This window comes from Loxodonta africana, chromosome 21 (assembly GCF_030014295.1).
Source record: "Loxodonta africana isolate mLoxAfr1 chromosome 21, mLoxAfr1.hap2, whole genome shotgun sequence".
In the NCBI taxonomy this organism is placed as follows: Eukaryota; Metazoa; Chordata; class Mammalia; order Proboscidea; family Elephantidae; genus Loxodonta; species Loxodonta africana.
In genome coordinates this window covers 22,869,588-22,877,968 of record NC_087362.1, presented here as the reverse complement: position 1 = coordinate 22,877,968, position 8,381 = coordinate 22,869,588, and the positions used below count along the sequence as shown (strand labels likewise).

The 8,381-nt window shown below is 35.9% G+C and overlaps 1 pseudogene; it reads left to right on the top strand.

Annotated features, from left to right (window-relative positions):
• The first annotated feature begins 625 nt into the window (after positions 1-625).
• Positions 626-8,381, top strand: part of LOC100664000 (methylsterol monooxygenase 1-like) — an 81,149-nt pseudogene continuing 73,393 nt past the window's right edge.

The window sequence follows — 8,381 nt, the reverse complement described above, 5'->3', positions numbered from 1 at the left end:
GTTCCATCCTTTTTCTGTTTCTGTGTGTGTCTGTACAGGCATGTGCATGTCAGTGCATAGATGAAATACATATTCTTTTCACAAAAGCAAGTGGGGCCGTTGCTTTACAGATTATTTTGCAACTTGCTATTTCACTTAACGCTATATCTTAGACATCTTTGTGTGTGGAGCATACATTTTCCTCATTCTGTTAGATGGCTATATCATTGTTTATGGAAGGACTTACCCTAATTTAACTCTTCTCTTGTTAATGAGCTTCCTTATTTCTGTTTTGTTTTTCTTTTATTCTCTTTATTTTTCCTATGATAAGCAATGCTTCCTTTCGTCTTAGCATACCTGTTTGTATACTTCAGAGAAAATTGCTGGGCCAAAGAGTGTATTCATTGTTAATGTGAATTTTTTTTCCCCAATGTTATATAATTTAAACCCCACCAGCAATGTATAATGAAGCCTGTTTCGCCATACCCGTAATAATACTGAGAATTGGGCCCTGTCAAACTTTCAAAGATTTGCTACTCAATTAAAAAAAAAAAATCCTGTTTTAGAGTGCATTTCCTTGTTTGAGTCAAGTTGAGTTTCTTACTCTTGTTTAGTGACCATTTGTATTTGTTTTTCTCTGATTTGCCTGTGAATGTCCTTTGTCAAGTTTTGTCCTTTTTTCTCTAACGCACCCTTTGTAGCCTTTTATCATAAGCCCTTTGACATATTTTTCCAATTTGTCATTTGATCTTTGATTTTATTTATGGCCGTCTTTTTATTGCCCAGGTTGTTGAAGTTGTTGTGTGCCGACGAGTTGATTCTGACTCATGACCCTATAGGACAGAGTAGAACTACCACATAGAGTTTCCAAGGAGCAGCTGGTGGATTTGAACTGCAGACCTTTTGGTTAGCAGTCTGTGCTCTAGAAGTATTTAATTCTTATATAGTCAAGTTTGGCATTTTTTCTTTATGGGCTTTTGTGGTTGTAAGTAACACTTTTAAACCCAGTTGTTGTTCTTAGCACTTAGAAGTTTTGCCATGGAGACCATGCTTAAAGTCTTTTTAAAGATAATTCAAAATTCATTATCCACTGTTGTTCTTGTAGAAAATGCTTTTAAAAATAATATGTAGCTTTTAAATCAATATCTAGAAATGGAGGTGATGATGACATCTAGAATTTTTTGTTTTAATCACGTTTGGAATCTGAGAAATTGGTACTCCTTTAGTAATTGTTATTTTTAAAATTATCAGAAGCTACAACTCTTTTCGCTATTGGAATTTAATTTATACCTTATTTATTTTTTAGAGAATTTTAAGGCTGTTGGCAGAGATTTGAAAAATGGCAGCTAATGAAAGTGTTAGCATCTTTATTAGTTTAGCATCCTTGGCTGCGGAGTATGTAGGTTCACTTCTACCTGAGAATCCTCTGCAAAAACCATTTTAAAATGCTTGGAATTATATGTTGAATAATTACACAAAGTTCCAGATTGCAGCATGGGGATCCCTTACAGTTCATGAGGCTCTTTATTTCTTGTTTTGTTTACCTGGGTTTTTGTTTCAGTTTATACCTTACATGAAAATTAGAAAATTCAGAATGTGGGTATAATGGACTTAAAACAGAATACTATCATTAGTGTTGCTGAGCATTTTTACACAGAATATAACTTTGTTTTGAGAGACTGGATCTCTGCTGTCCAATATATAACGTGAGCCACATATGTAATTTTTAAAAATTTTCTAATAGGACACATAAAATAAACTAAAAAGATGAAATTAATTTAAATATAGTTTATGTAACCCAATAAGTCTAAAATATTATCATTTCAACATGTAATCAAAATTTAAAAAAATTTAATGATATATTTTACATTATTCTTTTCATATGAAGTCTTTGAAATCCAGTGTTTGTGACTCTTACATCCAGTCTCAATTCAGACTGGCCATGTATAAAATGTTTACAAAGCATGATTTGCTAGTGGCTACCGTATTAGATAGCACGGCCCTAGATCATTATTGATAATGTCTCAGAAATAGTTTACTGAATTGGACTTAAAGTAGATAAGAGAGCTATCTAACTTGGGTTCATAAATTTTAACTATTAACCTAGCTGGAAGGAAAAGAAAGGGAATTTGTGGGTATTAATATTGCAGTTTACCCCATACCCTAATGTCATAGCCAAGCTAAGTGTATGTTAATACAGTAAGACCCTGATCAGGGTTATGAAAGCTGTATTTTCTGCCTAAATAAATGGTAGGTAGTTGTGCGGTAGTCATGTCGTACCTAATAAGAAGGTGATGCTCCTAGTTCCTAGGTGTTTGATTCAATGCCCTAAATGTTTCTCGAGAGCCCATTATGTATATGACAAGGTGTTGAGGTATACAAAATGCCCCTTCTCGATTATAAACATAGGGAACACAGCAAACTCTGCTAGTGTGTATGCTAATGAGCTCAACATTATTTCCAGAAAAGAATCTGGGTTTGTTTATTATTTATCTGTACTTGGTAAACCCATGATATTTCAAATGCTTTGTGTTTTTCTTAAAAATTCATGGCAAACTAAAACTCAGGGGCTCCAAGTGTTGCTAGAAAGTAGACATATCAAGAGCATTCATCACTGGAAAGTAATTTGCACTCACTGAGGAAACATCCGGGGGCCAGTCAGCGCGCACAGCCTCTCCCAGTGAGTCTCACTTTAAGCAAGTGCTGACATCGAGCCTCTACAGTGATGGTACAGGAGGCGAGGTGATGTGGACTCTCAAGAGGAAGGAATAAAAAGGGTGGTGTCCCAAAGGAGAGTCTCCTGTCACTCTAAGTTAAGGACACTAAAGTTCCAAAAATGATTTTTATGAAAAGGCCTGCTACAAAAAAGAGTTCAGTTTGGATGTTTAATTTCTAATGTGTCTTTAGGCGGCCAGGTGTCACCTGTTGTTTATGTATAGGGCTGACTGGTTACATGACAAGGTAGACAGAAATGTCCTTTCCCTTCTTCCCTGTCCTTATGGGCGTTCCGTGCTGCAGAGGCCTTATTGGTCAGGGGGGGACGACCTTTTTTCAGTTAATACAGTGAAAGAAAGGACAAACAGTGACTTAAAAAAAAAAAAAAAAAACCAAACTCATTGCTGTTGAGTAGATTCAGACTCATAGCCACCAGGTAGGACAGAGTAGAATTGCCCCACAGGGTTTCCAAGGACCGGCTGGTGGATTTGAACTGCTGACCTTTGGGTTAGCAGCCAAGCCCTTAACCACTGTGCCACCAGGGCTCCAACAGTAACCTACTTGGTTACAATTGTCTTTAATCTGATGTCAGAAGCATCAGAGGTTGAAAGGCTGGATAATATGAATTCAAGTCTGTATACAGCATATCTTTTGATATAAGTTATGATGGTAAATTAGTACAAGTTTTCATGATGTAAAGGGATTTAAAAGCAAACAAAATAATCAGTACATATTAATTATGAGTTCATGATTTTTGAATACAAATACCCGAAATACCATAGAGGGTATAATAAGTTGCTGGTGGTGACAAAATAATACTAAAAACTTTTGCTTTCGAACAGAATTGACAATGTGCCTGTTAATGGATATGCTTGCTACCTATGGGAAAATTTACAGGAATGAAAGAGAGTGAGATAAAATAGACCTCGCAGGATCTGTTTCCTGAGAAAAATGGTCATACAGCTTAATTCTCCAAAATTCGTTTCTTAAAGACGGATGTACTAAAATCATCCTTTCTGAAGTCGATGGCCCTAATAAGGGTATTCCTTCATTTCAGAACCCAGTTATATCTAAAGAAGTAACATGGTAAACTCTTATATTGCGTTAGGTGTGACTTTTTTATTAGTAACTGTCTTAATGAATTTATGTACACTTCAGACTGTATACTATGTGATTTTATTATCTGTAGTTGATTTAATTTCAAGCATCAAACAGGGTCTGAAGACCTAGATTTTAGGTAGTCCAAGTTCTGGAGTTGTGAGGACAAAAATCCTCAACACTGGATCAATAACCAACATCATGATAAATGGAGAAAATATTTAAGTTGCCGAGAATTTCATTTTACTTGTATCCACAATCAATGCCCATGGAGTTAACAGTCAAGAAATCAAAGGATATATTGCTTTGAGCAAATCTGCTGCGAAAGACTTCTTTTCGAATGTTAAAAAGAAGAGATGTCTCTTTGAGGACTCAGGTGCACCTGACCCAAGACTTGGTATTTTCAATTGCCTCATGTGCATGGGAAAGTTGGAGAATGAATAAAAAAGACTGAAGAAGAATTGTCACTTTTCAATTATGGTGTTGGTGAAGAGTACTGAATATACCACGGACTGTCAGAAGAATGGACAAGTCTGTCTTGGAAGAAGTATATCCTTAGAAGCAAGTATGGCGACACTTCATCTCAAGTACTTTGGACATGTTGTCAGGAGGGACATGCTTGGTAAAGTAGAGGGTGAGTGAAAAAGAGGAAGGCCTTCAGTGAGATGTATTGACACAGTGACTGCAACAATGAGCTCAAGCATAACAATGATTGTGAGGATGGCACAGGACCAGGCAGTGTTTCATTCTATTGTACCTGGGGTCTCTATGAGTTGGAACTGACTGGATGGCACCTAACAACAGCAACAACAACAAATTCTGCTAATAACTGCCTGTGTGATCCTGGGCAAGGTGGCTGTCCTCTTTGAGCCTCTGTGGATGAAGAATGCTTCCCATGTTTGGATATTGTGGTTCAAGTTAAAAAAAAAGAAATTAATTTGGCATATTTCTGAATTTTTAAGTAAAGACAGCTAAAACCAAACAATAAAAAAAACAATAACTACTATTTATTATTGCTATATTTTTGTAAAGCAAAAAGAATTTTTTTATTACCAAAATAGTAGAAGTGTTGTCCTTTAAATTGAATGACTTTAGTTTTATGACATGGCTTGCCGAGCAAATCAGCCTTCCAGTGACGTTTTATGAATGCCTCACTGCATTGATCTCACTTTTCTCATTTTGACGTGGCTCTGTGAACTTCATCACCTGTAGGCAGTAGCTTCCCATCCTTTGGGAGCCACTGGACACATCTCTGAAGTTCTTCAGCTCAGAGAGTTTATAATCCTATTGTCGTATATGAGCAAAAATGCACTTACAGGCAGTCCTTGGGTTACGAACTTCCTACTTACGGACAACTTGTGCTTAAGAATGGGCTGCCATAAAGCTTATTACATTAAAAATTTCGGTTAAATACAAAATTTATAGTAATGAATGCATGTAATTTGTGATACTCATGAATATATTGTGCGGTGTGTATGCAGTTCTTAAGTCTTTCATATGCATATGCATAGAAGGGTAAAATACATACTTTACATTAACACAAATATTTGGCTACTTATTCTGTCTTACCTACAAATTTGACTTAAAGACAGACTTAGGAATGAATCTTGTTTATAACCTGGGTTTCCTTGTACTTTCTTGAAATGAATGCCACTAAATGACTAAGGAAAAAAAAAAAAAAAGCCAAACTTGTTGCCATAGAGTCAGTTCTGGCTCATACTGACCCCATAGTACAGAGCAGAACTGCCCCGTAGCATTTCCAAGGAGCTGCTGGTAGATTCAAACTGCTGACCTTTTGTTAGCAGCTGAGCTCTTAACCATTACACCACCAGGGCTCCACTGAATGACTAGAAGCATCTATTTACCACTGCAACAGAAGCTTCTAATGTTAGCATGTACCACTCCTTCAGAAGTTGAGGGAGCCAACTATAATCTTACCATCATGCATTCTTTCTTCTCTGAAACTTACAGTAAAAGGTGTGAACGATCAGTGGGCAGCAAAGATTGGAGAGTTATTGGTTCTGTAGTACTTCTTTGGTTCATTTGAAAATCTTTATGCTTGGCTTTGTCTGTTAAGTTTCTTCATCTTGTTAAAGTAGTCATAATAGTTGTCAAGAATTTAGAAGAGAAGGTTGTTAGGATTCCTGGACCTTAGAGTAACATAGAATTATAATCCCATACAAACATTAAATAAAAATCAGAAATCCACTTCTAATTGTCAAGCTAAACTACTAGCAGCAGAGGTCACTGTTAAGTATTGTGATTTTTCTCCACAGGATAAGCCAGAATCATTGGAAAACCAGTGGAAATGTTTTAAAGAACTTCCCGTTAATCAATTTTGTATATAGCTGCCTTTGATTTGTGGAACCTATTATTTTACAGAGTATTTCAATATTCCTGTTATAGATTGAACTATGTCCCCTAAAAATGTGTATTAATTTACTAGGCCATAATTTCCAGCATTGTGTGATTGTCCATCACTTTGTGATCTGATGTGTTTTCCCGTGTGTTGTAAATCCTACTTCCATGATGTTAATCAGGTGGGATTAGGGACAGTTATGTTAATGAGGCAGGTCTCAATATGCAAGATTAGATTGTGTTTTAAGTCAATCTCTTTTGAGATACAAAAGAGAAAAGCAAGCAGAGAGACGCAAGGACCTCATACCACCAAGAAAGCAGAGCCGGGAGAGTGTGTCCTTTGGACCTGAGGTCCATGTGCTGAGAAGCTCCTAGATCAGGGGAAGACTGATGACAAGGACCTTCCCCCAGAGCCCACAGAGACAGAAAGCATCCCCCTTGAGCTGGTACCCTGAATTCAGACTTTTCGCTTCCTAAGACTGTGAGAGAATACATTTCTCTTTGTTAAGGCCATTCACTTGGGGTGTTTCTGCTCCAGCAGCACTAGATGACTAAAACAATTCCTTATGGCTGTGAAAAAATGCCAATATGGTATGTAAATGAAAATGATTTTTATACTCAACATAGTTTCTTACCCAATTAAAATATAACCAGTATCCAATTGGTTATTATACCAGTTACAGTAACAATAACAGTTGCTGTCGAGTTGACGCGACTCATGGTGACCTCGAATGTGTCAGAGTAGAACAGGGCTTCACAGGGTTTTCAATGGCTGGTTTTTCAGAAGTAGATCACCAGGTCTTTCTTCTGAGGTGCCCTTGGGTGGACTTGAACCACCAACCTTTCAGTTAGCACTGGCACTCTTAACTGTTCCACCCAGGGACTCTCATTAAAATATATATAACGTTTATCTTTTTTTTTTCTTTTTAATTTGATTAAGGCTTGTTTGATCTATACTTTGCAAGAAAATACAATGTGCAAAAGTAAACCGTAGTAGAAACTCAAAATGTTTTCATTTTTTTATCTTTCTTTGTGCTAATGTAATATTTTGTTGGAAGGTGAGTTTTTAGGATCAGGAATTTCCATAGTAAATAGTTTAAAATTTCATTGTAAATGGATACATGTGCTTACACTGAACAGAAGAGAACTGGTATTAAAAGATAGTAAGGGAAAACATTAAATGCCAAATCTAAAATTAATGAAAGAAATGAGGGATTAATTTCTGAAGTATATAAAAATTGTGCCCAGCAATGCCATTCTAATACATACTCTAAAGAATTAAGAGCCTTGGCACAAATAGACATAGGAACACCCTAGTTCACTGCAGCATTATTCATAATAACAAAAATATGGAAACAACCTTAGAGCCCATCAGCAGATTAATGGATTAATGAACTGTGGTACGTACACGCAATGCAATACGATGCAATGATAAAGAATAATGATGAATCTGTGAAATATCTCACAACATGGTTGAATTTGGAGGACATTATGCTGAGTGAAATAAGTCAATCACAAAAGGACAAGTATTGTATGAGACCACTGTTACTAAGAAATAAAATGTTTACATATAGAAAAAAATTCTTTGATAGTTTAATATTATTTTTTTCCCGAAAGTTTTCAGATTTGTTCCTTAACTCTGGAAACCCTGGTAACGTAGTGGTTAAGAGCTACAACTGCTAACCAAACGAATCCACCAGGTGTTCCTTGGAAACTCTGTGGGGCAGTTTTACTCTGTCCTTTAGGGTCACTATGAGTCGGCATAGACTGGACAGCAGTGGGTTTGGTTTTTTTGGTTTTCTTAACTCTGATTTCATACTTGTGAATTCTTTTTCAAAAACAATAAGAATTGGTGTTATGTTCAATCCCTGCCTTCAATTTGTATCATGTAGCCATTTTATATCTACTAGTTTTTGGAATAAGTTGATCAATATACTCAATTAGTTTAAGCTGATAAGTGAGTATTTGGTTTTATGTAATATCTCAAGCTGTGATCTCAAGTAAGAGTTTAGATTCTTTGCATAAAAATTATTTCATACTCATTCCTGTATTTTCACCTTAAAGGTACATGCTTTTGCTAAGATGCTTTGGCTGTGCTTTCTTTACACCACAAAAGAATATATAAATATATTTATAAAATTCATCATGAGTTTCAGATATGTTAGGATTATACTTAAAACATTTTTTATTAGATACAAAATGTCATTATTTTCATTGTGTGAGCATTTTTA